The sequence below is a fragment of the Tubulanus polymorphus genome, chromosome 7 (genome assembly GCF_964204645.1).
Source record: "Tubulanus polymorphus chromosome 7, tnTubPoly1.2, whole genome shotgun sequence".
Lineage (NCBI taxonomy): Eukaryota > Metazoa > Nemertea > Palaeonemertea > Tubulaniformes > Tubulanidae > Tubulanus > Tubulanus polymorphus.
The window spans coordinates 9,738,238-9,753,438 of record NC_134031.1 but is presented as its reverse complement, the minus strand read 5'-3'; the positions used below and the strand labels follow the sequence as shown (position 1 = coordinate 9,753,438).

At 27.3% G+C, this 15,201-nt stretch overlaps 1 long non-coding RNA gene across 1 annotated transcript in view; it reads left to right on the top strand.

The window, feature by feature from the left end:
- Window positions 1-13,754, top strand: part of LOC141908778 (uncharacterized) — a 67,601-nt gene extending 53,847 nt beyond the window's left edge. The window contains exons 4-5 of the long non-coding RNA XR_012619634.1: window positions 13,089-13,258; window positions 13,614-13,754. This is a non-coding gene — a long non-coding RNA (uncharacterized LOC141908778). The remainder of the gene's footprint in view (window positions 1-13,088; window positions 13,259-13,613) is intronic.
- Window positions 13,755-15,201: the final 1,447 nt, after the last annotated feature.

The following is a 15,201-nucleotide window of genomic DNA, read 5'->3' as shown; positions in this document are numbered from 1 at the left end:
GTCAAACACTAAGAAAGATGACAATGAAAGTATAGTTACAGGAAAGCGTATTGACAATGAAGATTATATGAAACTGAAATCAGAAAATAAAGATACAGCTTGGATAACTAATAAGTATATCAATCAACCAATTATTGATGATGATACGGTAGAGAATTTGAGAAAATTGTTAGAGTATGATGATGAATCGGAGAGTGATGATGAAAGTGATTCAGAAAGTAATGTTAATTATATAACACTCAAAAAGTAATAAAGGTTGAAAATTGTATAAGATAATAGTAAATAAAAAATGGGGTTTAAGTATTAAGGTATTTAGTACGTACTTAAGTACGTGCTTAATACGTACTTAAGTACGTATTCAATACGTATGTGTAATATAATTTTCATGTACTAAACTACTAAATTTTCTATTTAAAGCTTTAACCATTCTATCTAAGATCATTTGTAAAAGGGAAAATAAAATTAGAATTTAGAACTATTAAATGATTTATATTCTTGTGCTAATTCCTCACATTCGAGTCCTGTATTATTTACTATCATATCTAATGTTAATTCATTAGATAGACCCATAAATTCATTTAACCCAAGATTAACACTCATAGTCTCTATTATTTGTATTATAATTTTTATAACATAACATATTAAATTAGTAGTTTTAATTTTATTATTTATATTCATTATTTGATTATATCAATCATTTATCTCATTTTCTGGATATTGATCTAAACCTTTTTATTAAATTGAAAATCACAAGCTTGAGTAAAATTTAAAATAGTATTTTTTTATCTTCCTGTGTTTTATTTTTATATAATTTATTTGTTATTTCATCTATAGTTATTTTTCTATCATTTATTTTTTCTTTCAATGACTCATTTTCTTTTTCTAATATTTTTATATATTCTGTATTAGTATATTTACTATTAACAGATGGTGTTGGTGTTTCGGTGTAATTATTATTATTATTATTAATAGTAGTAGGTATATATGTTTCATTAACTAATTCATCAATAAAAACATTATTAATTTCCTCAATATCATCATTATCATTATCTGATATATCCATGTCTATTCTTACATCATCTTTTTTTTCATCATATAAATTATCCTTCTTTTCTTCTTCTTTTTCTTCCTCTTCAGAGGATTCATATTGTTTCATATTTAGGGGGGTTTCATTAATATATTGTATATTTTATCATCCTCTGTAAGATAATTAATTATCATATCACGTTCTGTAGAATCCATAGTATTAATATCTTCTTGTGCTGTATATCCCGGATATGTAGATAAATTACTAGCTAAATTATCATTGAGATCTTCATCCATTTACTTTATAAATTTTTTTTAAAAATAAATGAGTAATAATATCAATCGAAATGATTTATTTAATCAAAATGATTCTTCATTTATAACAGGTTTAGTATTAAATTTAAATCCTATGATAAATAATAATTTAAATGATATATATGAATGTGTTAAATTATTTGGTGAGCCTTATATTCATCCCTTTGATATAATGAATAATAATGATTTTAGTATAATAAATCCTAATTAAAAATTATATATTAGTTTAAAAAAATAAAAATAAATTGGTTGAAAATTGTATAAAATAATATCAAATAAAAAAGGGGTTTTAAGTATTAAGGTATTTAGTACGTACTTAAGTACGTATTGAAGTACGTACTTAAGTATGTACTTAATATGTATCTAATATATTAATACTTAAAATATCTTATTTTATAAACTTATATTCATATGGAAATTGTAGTCTCGGTAATAATTTTGAACTTTTACTGTTCTTTAATTTATTCATATATTCATCATGTAATTCAGTAGGTATAATTTGATTTTCTTCCAATGATTGTTGCATAGATTTTCTATCTTTATTGTAGAATAAAACTAGAAATCTTATATTCCCCCTAAATTCTTTAACAATTGAATTATATTTTTGATTTAAAACCCATGTTGTTATCCCAAAATGTCTCCCAGAGAAAGCTAGATAACATAACTCACTTTCTCTAACTTTTGAATCATGTAAATTTGCACAATCATCTATAATGAATAATGTATTTCATCCTTTATAAATATCAATTGCTATTTTAATACAATTATCTTAATTTTCTTTTACTGTTTTAGGATCTAATATAATAAACTTTGTTATCTTAACTATATCTCTATTATATGTTTTATTCATTTCATAAGTAGGACAAAATAATATTATATTATCAAAATGATTCGTATAAATAGTTTCTAACAAAACTAATATGAAATGTGTTTTACCACGGTTTGTAACTCCAGTAACTAACATATTATGCGGTTCAAATATAAATAAATCTTTATTCATTTATTCTTTAAATTTTACTAGATAAAATCCATTCATTAAGTTTATCATCATATCCTTTATATTTCACCAAAGAATACTTTTTTCCTTCAAGAGTTTTAGTTTTCAATACATTTTCTATTTTGTATTCTATTTCATCTGGATTCGGTACAAGTGATAATTCTTGTTCATAAAAATAACCTAATATTTCTTCATATTTTATATCTTCTAATTCATAAACAAAAGGTTTAGTTAATATTATCTTTTTAATCTTGAATATTTCTTCAGTAAAATTTGGTGTATAACCTTTATAAAAGGTTTTTCTATATTAAGATATTCTAACATGTTGTCCTATTTTAAATCTAGGTTCTCCAAAATCGTGTGTAACAAACGCACCATATAAATTATTCAAAACTATTTCTGAATTATCTTCTTTTCTAGCTTGTATAGGTTTCATATTTACAGAACTATGTTTAGAATTATTATAACCTTTCACTAAATCATCTTATATATCGATATATTTATATGCTTCATTAGCAGTAAAATATTTCCACATTCTAGTTTTCAATGTTTTATTAAATCTTTCTATAATAGATGCTTTTTTATCTGAGTGTGTTGAAAAATATTCTACATCGTTATCAGATAATAGTTTTTAAAAATGTTTGTTATAGAATTCTTTGCCTTCATCAAATTGTATTTGTATCTTATCTGGAATAGCTTCTTTAAATATTGATTTAAAAGCATTTGTCACTTCTATACCAGTTTTATTTTTGATTGGAATTGACCATGCGTATCTACTGAATATGTCTATAACATTTTATATCCAGAAATATCCTTTGTTGTATTCTTCTAAGTTCTTCATGTCAATTAAATCAGCTTGCCATTGTTGATCGATATATGAAACCATAACTTTCCTTGTTAAATAATTTTTATCCATTTTCTTATGGATTTGATATGTTGGTTGATTTTGTAACCATGATTTCAATTCACTATATTTTATATTACCATTTTCTTTATCAGATCTAATTTTATCCCATAATTCTGTAACGCTAGAATATCATACTTCACTTTCTGGGTTATAATATAACTCTCTTAAATATTGTTCTTTTTTCATCTTCTTTTAATCCATTAATAATAATTTAGATTTAGTTTCAATGACTTTATGATTTGATTTATTTTCTGGTATAATAGGTTTATTATCATTGGAATCATTATCATTAGATTTGGATTTATATTTATATATTACACCAGAAAATATAATAATTGTGATTAACCCAATTGTAATATATAAGTAATTATTTCTTCCACTATTAGATGAATTAGATGGATTATTATTTGAATCAATATCAGATAAAGTCTGTGACTCATTTATATCAGTTAATTTCTTTTTCTTAGCTTTTTAATTCTGCAGATCTTTTACCTAATTCTCTTGGCCATTTAATTTGTTTCTCGGATCTAGGCTTTTTCTTAATGTCACCGTGTGGGTGCCGTACGGAACCATCATCACTCATTTATTTTTAGTTAATTTATTTGTTAATTTTTAGTCATTTTCTGTTTCACTGTTTGGGTGCTGTATGGCACCATCTTCTGAATTACTTTTATCTTTACATACTATAGGTTTGATATTAGAAAATGTTATAACTCCAGTAGAAATCAATGTCATTATTCCACCTAATTGAAATGAAGCGTATCCAACCCATTTCTGTAATTCTGTCATAACTAAGTAGTCATTTTTTAAATCACTATATAATTTATTTTCAACATCAATTGGTATTACTCGGTTACATAATTTTGAATAACATTTTATAATATCATCTGAAATAGAATCATTTATTCGGGCTAATCTTGACTCTTCATAGATCTTAAAATATTTTATTACTTTATCTGGTTTCATAGTCTAATTCTTGAAAAGTTATTATTTTCCCGATAAACTGATTACATTTACCACTAGCAATTAATAATTCTAGATGGTGCTTACAATATAAGTAGTATTCATAATCAATATTACAATTAATGTTATTTTCAATTTTGGTTGAAATATCCTTATTATCACTAATACCCAAATCATCTAATGTTTTTTCAATGTTGGTATTATTCTTACTCGATTTCTTTGACATTTATATTAGAGAAAAAAGCGAGAAAAATATTATAAGTATTATAAAATGATACTGGCTAGTTAAAGTTAAAGAATTTTTGTATTGACTACTGATACTAGCTATTTGAATTTAAAGAATTTCTATTTGAATCTAGTCAAAATATAAAGTATTCTCCTTTTGAAAAGAAAATATTAAAAATATAATAGAATTCACTGGTTAGTTGAAGTTATTGTTTTTTAAATACTTTTTTTTTAAATTAGGATTTAGATTATCTCACTACTATTGTTTATCTATTAGAAGTAATTATAACTATCCAGATAAGTCATTTCGAATCCTCGATAATAAATCCTCAAACTGAAAATAAATTCAAAGAAACGACTGGTGGAATTACTATTTCATAAACTCATATATTTTATTCTACAATCATTATCGATTTCCACATTCCTCTGCGGGCCTCAGAGGCCCGGCAAGTTATGCGTGGAATGCAGGAATCAATAAAGTATAATACAACATCTGTCGCTGCGACATTAACAACAGCTGAATGACGCAATTGAAATTCCGGCAAACGTAACGCATTGAAAGTCTATACAGGTAGTTATAATGGAAAACTAAATACACACATACACGAGCGACTCGAGTAGAGTTCTTATTATAACCGCTTAACTCTTTACATGCTAACTTTCTTAATTTCAAATCGCTAGCCTGTGCTAACTTTATTTAAAAATTGGTAAAACATGTCGACTCTGCCGTAAAATCAACCTCGTGTGTGGGGTGATGTCGGACTTGAGAATACGTAATTCTCAAAGAGATTTACAGAAAAGATTACATAAGCGATTCACGCGTAGCGCGCGATAGGCACAGAATAGCAATCCGAGCCGGGCGTTCTTTGATCCATCTCCAGTTAAGAGGACCGTTTGCGAAAATTGACTGCGGGAAGAATATTCCTGAATACCAGTCGATATCATGGCTTTACGAGAACAGCGAGATACTAGACTAGGAGTGTTGTAGGGTTCGAGTCCCGCCTCACACTATTCGGCATCTGAGTTTAAACATGTAAAATCGTTACCATATACTACTTATAATGACCCAACCGGTCGATTTTATTTTCATCATAAAAAGAAGGTATTAGCTCTAGGCCCGACAGGCAGCATTTTATTCCAACGATTTTTACCGGTAATTTATCTTACCCGGCCGGGGAATGAGAAACAAGGTATCATAATCACGGTATCACGTGACCGTGAACCTCAAACCATATAGCCGAAACTCGTCACGTAGAAATGAATATGTGTATTTACACTACATACATGGCAGTAAGTAGACAGATACTAGTAATAGGGAGTAAGTTGTTTCAGGCCAAAGGTCGAAGGGTCGAGCTCATAAAAAATGAAAAATAAATTCTCGCACGCTCGAATTTATTTTTCATTTTTTACTCACTCGCCCCTTCGACCTTTAACCTGAAACAACTTATGCCATATTACTCTTAAAATATTCATATATATGAATGACATATAAATGAATAACTTCTAAAATCAATTTAGTAAAAAGATTTGATATTAAAATGGAACCAGAACAATCACAAATCATCAACATTACAAATAACACTGGTGTAATAAATATATACTATAAGAAGTGTTCTAAGTGTGAATTAGATAAATTAGTTTTAACAGAATTTAGTAAGCGTAAGATTAGCAAAGATGGTTTTCAATATTGCTGTAAAACTTGTATTAAACTATATACCAAACAATATCGAGAAGATAATAGAGAAGCTTATAATGATTATATGACAGAATATATGAGAGAAAGATATAAAACAGATCTTAGTTTTAGATTGAAACAATGTTTAAGGTCTAGATTAACACAATTATTCAACAAAGAAAAGCATTCAGAAACACTATCTAATTTGTTGGGTTGTACAGATGAATTTCTCAACTCATGGATGATATATCAATTCGACGATAAAATGAATATAGATAATTATGGTGAATACTTTCATATTGATCACGTGTTGCCGATTTCTAAATTTGATATGAGTGATGAATACGATAAAAAACTAATTTGGAATTGGAAAAATTTAAGACCTTTGGAAAAGAAAGAATATATAATTAAATCTAATAAACTAGATTTACAGTTATATTTAGATCAACTGGATAAAGCAAAGACATTTGTTGAATTATGGAATTCAACGCAGAATGAAAAACATGTTGAAGCTTAAGTTATAAATATCCAACAGAAGATGCTACGCATAGTTTAGATTATCTAATTACGAGGAATATGAAAAAGACATTAAAATAAATAGTTTCCCATTTAATATTAAAATGATTCCTAAAATCGAAAAAATTAATAATTTGAAAATTAATGTTTATGAGATGATAAAATTAAGTGATTGTAAAGGTGATAAAATACTACACTTTAAACTAGAGCCATTATATTTAACAAGGAAATATGATGATATTAATGTTATAGATTTATTATATTACAAAAATCCTTATATGTGGATAAAACAGCTAGATTTATCCTATAAAAGAGGAGAAAAAAATAAATTATACTTATGTAGAAAATGTTTATTAACATTTAGAACAGAAGATACATTATTAAAACATTATTAAAACATAAGAATTTATGAAAAAGATCATAAATTAAGATTTAGAAATAATAAATTTAAAAATAAAGTTCCATTTGTAATATATGCCGATTTTGAAAGTATAAACAAATATTTAAATGATAAATGATATTTAAGATCGTAAAAAACTAAAATTAACAACAGCAAAATTAAAAGTAGAAGATTAAAATAATGAATTAGATGAGAATATTATAGAAGATCCACCTATAACTTCAACAATTAAAAAAGTTCATCAAACTGCATCTGCTGTTGGTGTTTATACTAAATCAAATTATCCTGAGTTATTTGAAGATTAATATATTTCTTATCGCGGGGAAGATGTTATAGAAGTATTTTGTAATTTTCTATTAGAACATGATTGCCGATTTCTAAATTTGATATGAGTGATGAATACGATAAAAAACTAATTTGGAATTGGAAAAATTTAAGACCTTTGGAAAAGAAAGAATATATAATTAAATCTAATAAACTAGATTTACAGTTATATTTAGATCAACTGGATAAAGCAAAGACATTTGTTGAATTATGGAATTCAACGCAGAATGAAAAACATGTTGAAGCTTAAGTTATAAATATCCAACAGAAGATGCTACGCATAGTTTAGATTATCTAATTACGAGGAATATGAAAAAGACATTAAAATAAATAGTTTCCCATTTAATATTAAAATGATTCCTAAAATCGAAAAAATTAATAATTTGAAAATTAATGTTTATGAGATGATAAAATTAAGTGATTGTAAAGGTGATAAAATACTACACTTTAAACTAGAGCCATTATATTTAACAAGGAAATATGATGATATTAATGTTATAGATTTATTATATTACGAAAATCCTTATATGTGGATAAAACAGCTAGATTTATCCTATAAAAGAGGAGAAAAAAATAAATTATACTTATGTAGAAAATGTTTATTAACATTTAGAACAGAAGATACATTATTAAAACATTATTAAAACATAAGAATTTATGAAAAAGATCATAAATTAAGATTTAGAAATAATAAATTTAAAAATAAAGTTCCATTTGTAATATATGCCGATTTTGAAAGTATAAACAAATATTTAAATGATAAATGATATTTAAGATCGTAAAAAACTAAAATTAACAACAGCAAAATTAAAAGTAGAAGATTAAAATAATGAATTAGATGAGAATATTATAGAAGATCCACCTATAACTTCAACAATTAAAAAAGTTCATCAAACTGCATCTGCTGTTGGTGTTTATACTAAATCAAATTATCCTGAGTTATTTGAAGATTAATATATTTCTTATCGCGGGGAAGATGTTATAGAAGTATTTTGTAATTTTCTATTAGAACATGAGAATGTATTCATGGAAAAATTAAACACATATTATGAAATTGAATGACAATATTTGATGAAATCAATTTTGAAAAAAGCAACAAAATGTTATTATTGTAAAAACTTAAAACATTATGAAATTGATCCGTGTTATTGTTATTCTAGTCCAGGTTTAACTTGGCAATGCGGTTTAAAATTTACAAATATAACACTTGAATTAATTAGAGAAGTAGATATATTATTAATATTTGAAAAAGCTATTCGAGGTGGAATATCTGGAATTATGGATGATAGATATTTTAGAGCAAATGATGATTACAAATTAATATATGTAGACGCTAATAATCCCTATGGTTGGGCTATGATGCAATATCAACCGTATGGTGGCTTTGATTTAACAGATGTTAGTGATGAAGAAAATAAAAATATTGATTGGGCATCAAAAATTGAAATATTAAAAGACAAAACCGAAATTGGTTATTTTTTTATAGTTGATTTAGAATATCTCAATGAAATAAAACATTAATCTAAAAATTATCCATATTGCCCAGACCATAAAAAAGTAATTGATGAAGAATAAAGCGAGTATCAGAAAAAAATAAAACCTAAGAAAATGGGATCCACTGAAAATTGATGTTAACACAAGAAAATAAATATAATTATGTAGTACATTATAAAATCTTAAAATTTTATTTAGAACAGGGAATGATACTTAAAAAAAGTACATAGATAAATTGAAGTTAAACAATCTAACTGGTTATCTAAATATATAGAATTCAATACAAAACAACGCACAATAGCAATATTTGAGTTTGAAAAGGATTTCTTCAAGTTAATGAATGATGCATTCTATGGTAAAACTTGTGAAAATATTAGAAATAGATGTGACATAGAATTAGTTACTAATGGTGAACGAATTAGACATTTACAAAGTAATCCAAAACATCAAGGAAATAAAAGATTTGATATAAATTTAGCAGCAGTTAAAATGGAACGTACCAAAATGTAATTCAGTAAACCAGTTTTCATTGCGGCAACAGTTTAAGAATTATCAAAATTATTAATGTATAAGTTTTATTGTGCGACATTACAACCTAAATTTGGTGTTGATAATATTGAAATATTGTATCACAATTCTGTAACAGCTGACACCCCAATATTAATAAAACTTAATAACCAAATATTAATAAGAAGAATTTCAGAAATACTTATTAAACAAAATGCACTTTATATTTCATATGGTGAAAAGTAGTTAATACAAGGAAATGGATTAATAGATGTTTGGACAAAAAATTAAAAAATATAATTAGACATAAAACAAGTAAAAGAATATATAGAGTTAGAACTAAATTAGGATTTGTAGATGTTACAGAAGATCATAGTTTAATTAGAAAAAATGGTAATGAAATAAAACCAACTGATATAAAAATTGGAGATGAATTATTGCATAAAAGATTTTATCCAAGAATGAATCATATGTCATTTGATGAAATGATTAATAATATCTTTAATATAGGACCTAAAACATTAGAAGAAAAAGAATATTTCATTAAAGGATTTTTTATGGGAGATAGATCTGCAGGTATTAAAATTTCTATCATTAGAAGAATTATGTGAATAATCATTAACATTATTAACACTATTGTAGGTTCATTTAATATTTCTTTTTTCTTTTTTTTAAATTCAGCAGATCTTAATCCAAATTCTTAAGCCCAAGCCATTTGTTTCTCGGATCTTAGTTTTTTAACACTTTTCTCTTATAAATATGTTAATTGCAATAAATATTGTTGGTATTTATGCAATCAAGATTTGAAATGATTAGAAAGAATAAAGAAATATTGTGAAGAACTTTATTCACATAAAACATTTAAATTCATACATGTTATGAAATCATCAGCGGTTTATAGAATACTTGTGAATAAAATAAAATATATAAAATATATGTATATAAAATATAATAAAATAAAAAATAATGATGAATTCTATATTCATGGAATAGTTAGAAGTAATACTTCATATATATATATATATATATATATATATATATATATATATATACGCACGCACGCACGCACACACACACATCACACACACATCACACACACATCACACACACACACACACACACACACACACACACACACACACACACACACACACACACACACACACACACATATATATATAGATGGAATTAAGACATTGCCTTATGGAAGTAATGAAATATAATATTCAAAATGAATCAATAATGAATTAATCTTCATAACTTTGCTGTCACGATCTCATTACATAATCTGTATTTTCTAAACTAGACATTTGTATATAAATTGGTCTACTTTTGCGTGGTTGATATAATATTAGTGGTGGAGGATTTAGAGTTTTATATATTACTTCATCACTCATATTTGAGTTTGCGCGTCTTAATATGAATTCATCTAATTTTTCTATATTTATTAATCTAGTGAAATCATTCCATATCATATTTATGTCATTTAATTTCTTTTCATCTTTTAAAACTGAATGTGGAAATAAAACATCAATATTTAAGAAATCAAGCATCTTTGGAACATAGAAATCATAATTTAATGATTTTAATTTATCTAATACTCTCAAATATTCTACTAAATTCTTAAATAATTCTCTTATTTCTTCTGCTTGAGAATATTCCATGAATTCCTTTTCAAATATATCATTTGCTATTGTTTTATATAATAGATTTCTTGCGACATTTAAATTACATTTCTCTGGAATATTTGTTTTAAGATATTCTTTTGTAATATCTTTTTCTGTGAGATTATTTTCCATTGTAATATCTTTTTTCGTAAGATTATTTTCCTTAATAATTTCTATTGTTTCGATATATTCTATTTCTTTTTCAACATCAGGATCAAGTTGTTTCAAAAATTCATGCATATCTTCATGATACATATCAATTATAATTTGATATAATATTTTAAATGATCTTTAACATTATACATATATTTTTTATAACCTTCATATTCAGAATCGATTTTATCATTATATCTATCATATAAATCTTTAACAAGATCTGGTATTATATTTATCATATAAAATTAAACAATATTTTTACATTTATCATTTATTAATTCATTAAATTGTAGTGAATTTAAACTAAAAGTTTCTGATTTTCTATGTTTCCGTTTTTTGGGAACTGGAAATGGAAATATATTTTCAGTATTTTCATTTTCAAAATAAATAATTTCATTTTTATTTTCATCAATTATTCAATTTTTATTTTCATCAACAATTTCATCTTTAATTTCATCAATTATTTCATTTTTGTTTTCATCATTTATTTAATTTCCATTTTCTGTTCTATAAACAATTATTGGCGCTTTTGCTCTATTTAATTCTAGATTTGTTAAATGTTTTCTAGATTCCAAATGTTTTTTCCAATGAGATCCTGACATCGTTTTGTAATCTTTTCCACATATATCACATCGTCGCGGTTTTTTATCTGCCGTTTATTGGTTCGAAGGAGAACCTAAGCTATCGTCAAGTTGCAGCCATGAAGTCACGTGACAGGATCGGAAGATTTGTTTTCAGATTGAGTGATACGCCTCAATGAAATAGGTCCACATACGTAATTCGCTTGTCTTAAGATTATTATAATTATCATGATAGATATATTCAAATACTCTGAATAATATCATTTTCTAAAATCATGCGTAATGAATGCCGATTTAGCGGTTGGTTAAAACAAATCATTACATCTACTCGCGCATAAATACACCATCAATGCTGAGCCTGTTAAAGCGCCAGTACCCGTACGTACAGCCATACACACGTTGATGCCGACACCAGCTTCCACTTCAAAAGTTAAGAACAAAATATTAGAAATATTTTTGATCCGATTTACATCAAATAAACCTTTAAAGTAAGGTATTTAGCATCGGATATTGTGCCGAAAATTCTAGATTGATACACTGCATACTCTTTCAAGTAAGCGCATTTTTAGTGTAAACCAATTATGTTGATTGACAGGCAGGCTCAGCTGCGCGCCTCATTTTATCGATGAAGTCAGATGTAAACAATAACATTACCACGCTTGCAATGCAAACGGAAAACAAATTGAATATTTTAAAACAAACTTCTCTAATGGAATATCAATTTCTTTTCATAATTTGCCTTTCTTGTATGTGATTTATAATTTGTACATCAGACTTTGCTTCTTCGAACCCCAGGACTCTGAAGTCCTCTTGTTAGGCAAAAAATTACCTAAGTATCTCTTACCAAGTTTCGTAAGTCTTTACCCAGTCAAATATTTTACCTAATTTTCTGTCTAATATTAATCCATTTCATTAATCTTAGGTTTATTTTCATTTCTAATTATTTTAGTTTCCTGCGCTTCATGATTATGATTATTTTTAGAAAAATTCTTTTTATAACCATAATAAGATAAACCCCCAAATAATAATATAGCAGTTGTAAAAGAAAAATATTTATTAAAGTTTCTATCATCAGAAGAATTATGTGAATAATTATTAACATTATTAACACTATTGGTAGGTTCATTTAATTTTTCTTTTTTATTTTTTTTTAAATTCAGCAGATCTTCTTCCCTATTCTTTAGCCCAAGCAATTTGTTTCTCTGATCTTTGTTTTTAGCGAACCTATATATAAATATAGTGGGTAGAGTAAGTGGAATGCCTTAATAGCAGCTAGTTATGGCCTGGTTTACACTGAATGTGCACGACAATTTATTTTGATTACTTTCTTTCCAGCTATTCTTCGTTGAATGAACTGGTCACTACGGTCTTCAATTCCTTTGCGGATTCTTGCAGGAATATTAAACCGCAGTGCGCAAATGCATGATTCAAATTAGGCTTTTTCGACATTGACAGCCAAAGACGCAACTTAACACTCTAACTGAAGCGCAACTGTCTCAGATGCTGTAAGTACTTGACGTTTTGGGTAATTGTTTTTTTTTGTAATGCAATATCTGGATTAGTAATCAGTCGGTGCTAACGTACATGCAGAATTGGATTCATTGTTATTATGGGATGCTAATTCATGGGCGTCACGAGTCCTGTGACATTAGATTTTTTTAATGTTAATCATAGACTTGTTTTGGAGTAAACTGAATAGCCCTTAAAATACCATGCCACGTGGTTTGGTGTCTATGCTCTACGAGACTGTAGTAATAGATTTTCACAACAAACTCATGATTTGAATTAGTCTCCTAAGATATCTATATTTTATTTCGCTCCTTAACTAAGTAATTCTTACATTTGATTGCTTAATTACAGATGGAAAGAGGTCAGATGGAGTGAAAATCGACTGTGGCTGACTAATTGGCACGAGTAACCAAAATGCTTCAATCATCAGGGGTAGACAAATTAGCCGAAGATGAATGAAAACTTCACCTTGATGATCATCAGTTGATTTTGCTGTAATTATTTGTCTGGATATATCCTTCATTTCAAAATCTGTCTTCATTAGAATTTCTTTCAATAAAATAAAAATTTATTTGACTTATTTTTATGTATTGAAGATTGAATTTGAATAGATCTTAAAACCAGAGAAAGCATTCAAAATTTCAGAAAATCCTTGACTCATAATCAAATTCTGTGAAGTAAGTTAAGGTCTTTTTGCTCGAATCAAGCCGCGGGCTCAGGTGGCTAAAACTCAATTCCTCACTGTCTTATAATGCCCAGTACGACAGAGTTTACACACTGAAAAACGTTGGGCTGTGTAAGTGTAATTTGGATAAGTCCACTATATAATGGCCGCCCTGCCCCGCTGCAACTGAGACGTCAACAAGTTAGACTGTATTGCTTCGATGACAAACTGACTCATACGCAAGATTACCATCCAAATCAAATGTTAATTACGAAAGAAAACAACAAAACTCGTTGCGTTGATCAACAAAAATAAATCAATAGTTTATTACAATACTTCATTTTCAAAATAAGGATAGGAAAAAAGTGAACAATAAGTGTGTTTGCCATGCGTCTTTAAATATTTCCCAAGAATATGTCTTTGTCTGGCCACCACCTGCCTCGACGTCAGACCTTTTCGAGATTTTCGCTAAAAATACGAAACAAGACAAAATTGATGGATGGGAATTATACATGCTACATTCACTTTTACTGCGATACTAGCCCTGGATACACATTTGAAAAGCAAATGACGTTTGCATCAAACTAAAAGCGGCTTTTTTGAGAAAAAAATTCGTTTGAGTCGTAAAATTTATATCCTAGAATCAATTTCTTTGTCAAAGCGTGATGCACAATTTTGACTGGGTCTTTTTTCCACGTGGTAGTGGACAGAAAATTTGAATAGGCCTAAATAATAGAATAATCTTTCTTAGGTTTCATGATAAAGATGCAGCATTAACTCAGATTATATTTCAAAGGAAAACGCCCAAAGTTGGTCGAACAGGGGTTAGGCATTGATGGTAGAGGGGCTGTGTGCTGAAACAGAGATAAAAATGCACAGGAACGAGTTTGTCGAGTGGAGCTTATTATTCCACCAGGGATAGTGTACTACGGTCATGTTAAATATCGAAATGTTCCTTATTAGTTCCGCTGCATCGCTAAAAACAAATTGAGATAGGTTTCCCTGTATTTTTTTACATATTACATCACTTACAACGATAAACGTCCGTCGCCGACTGAAAAATGGTAAATGTAATATCCTATAACCGAGTCGTACACAAAAAGGCGGCTTTTTAATTGATAAGATCAGAAGGGTTAGTATCAAGAGGGTTTAGGGTTAGGGTAAGGTGAGGGTTTAGTTAGGGGTAAGGTGAGGCTATAGGGTTAGGGTTAGGTGAGGTTTTAGGGTTGGGTTAGGTGAGGCTTTACAGCTTATTACTATATAAGGTAGCTTAAG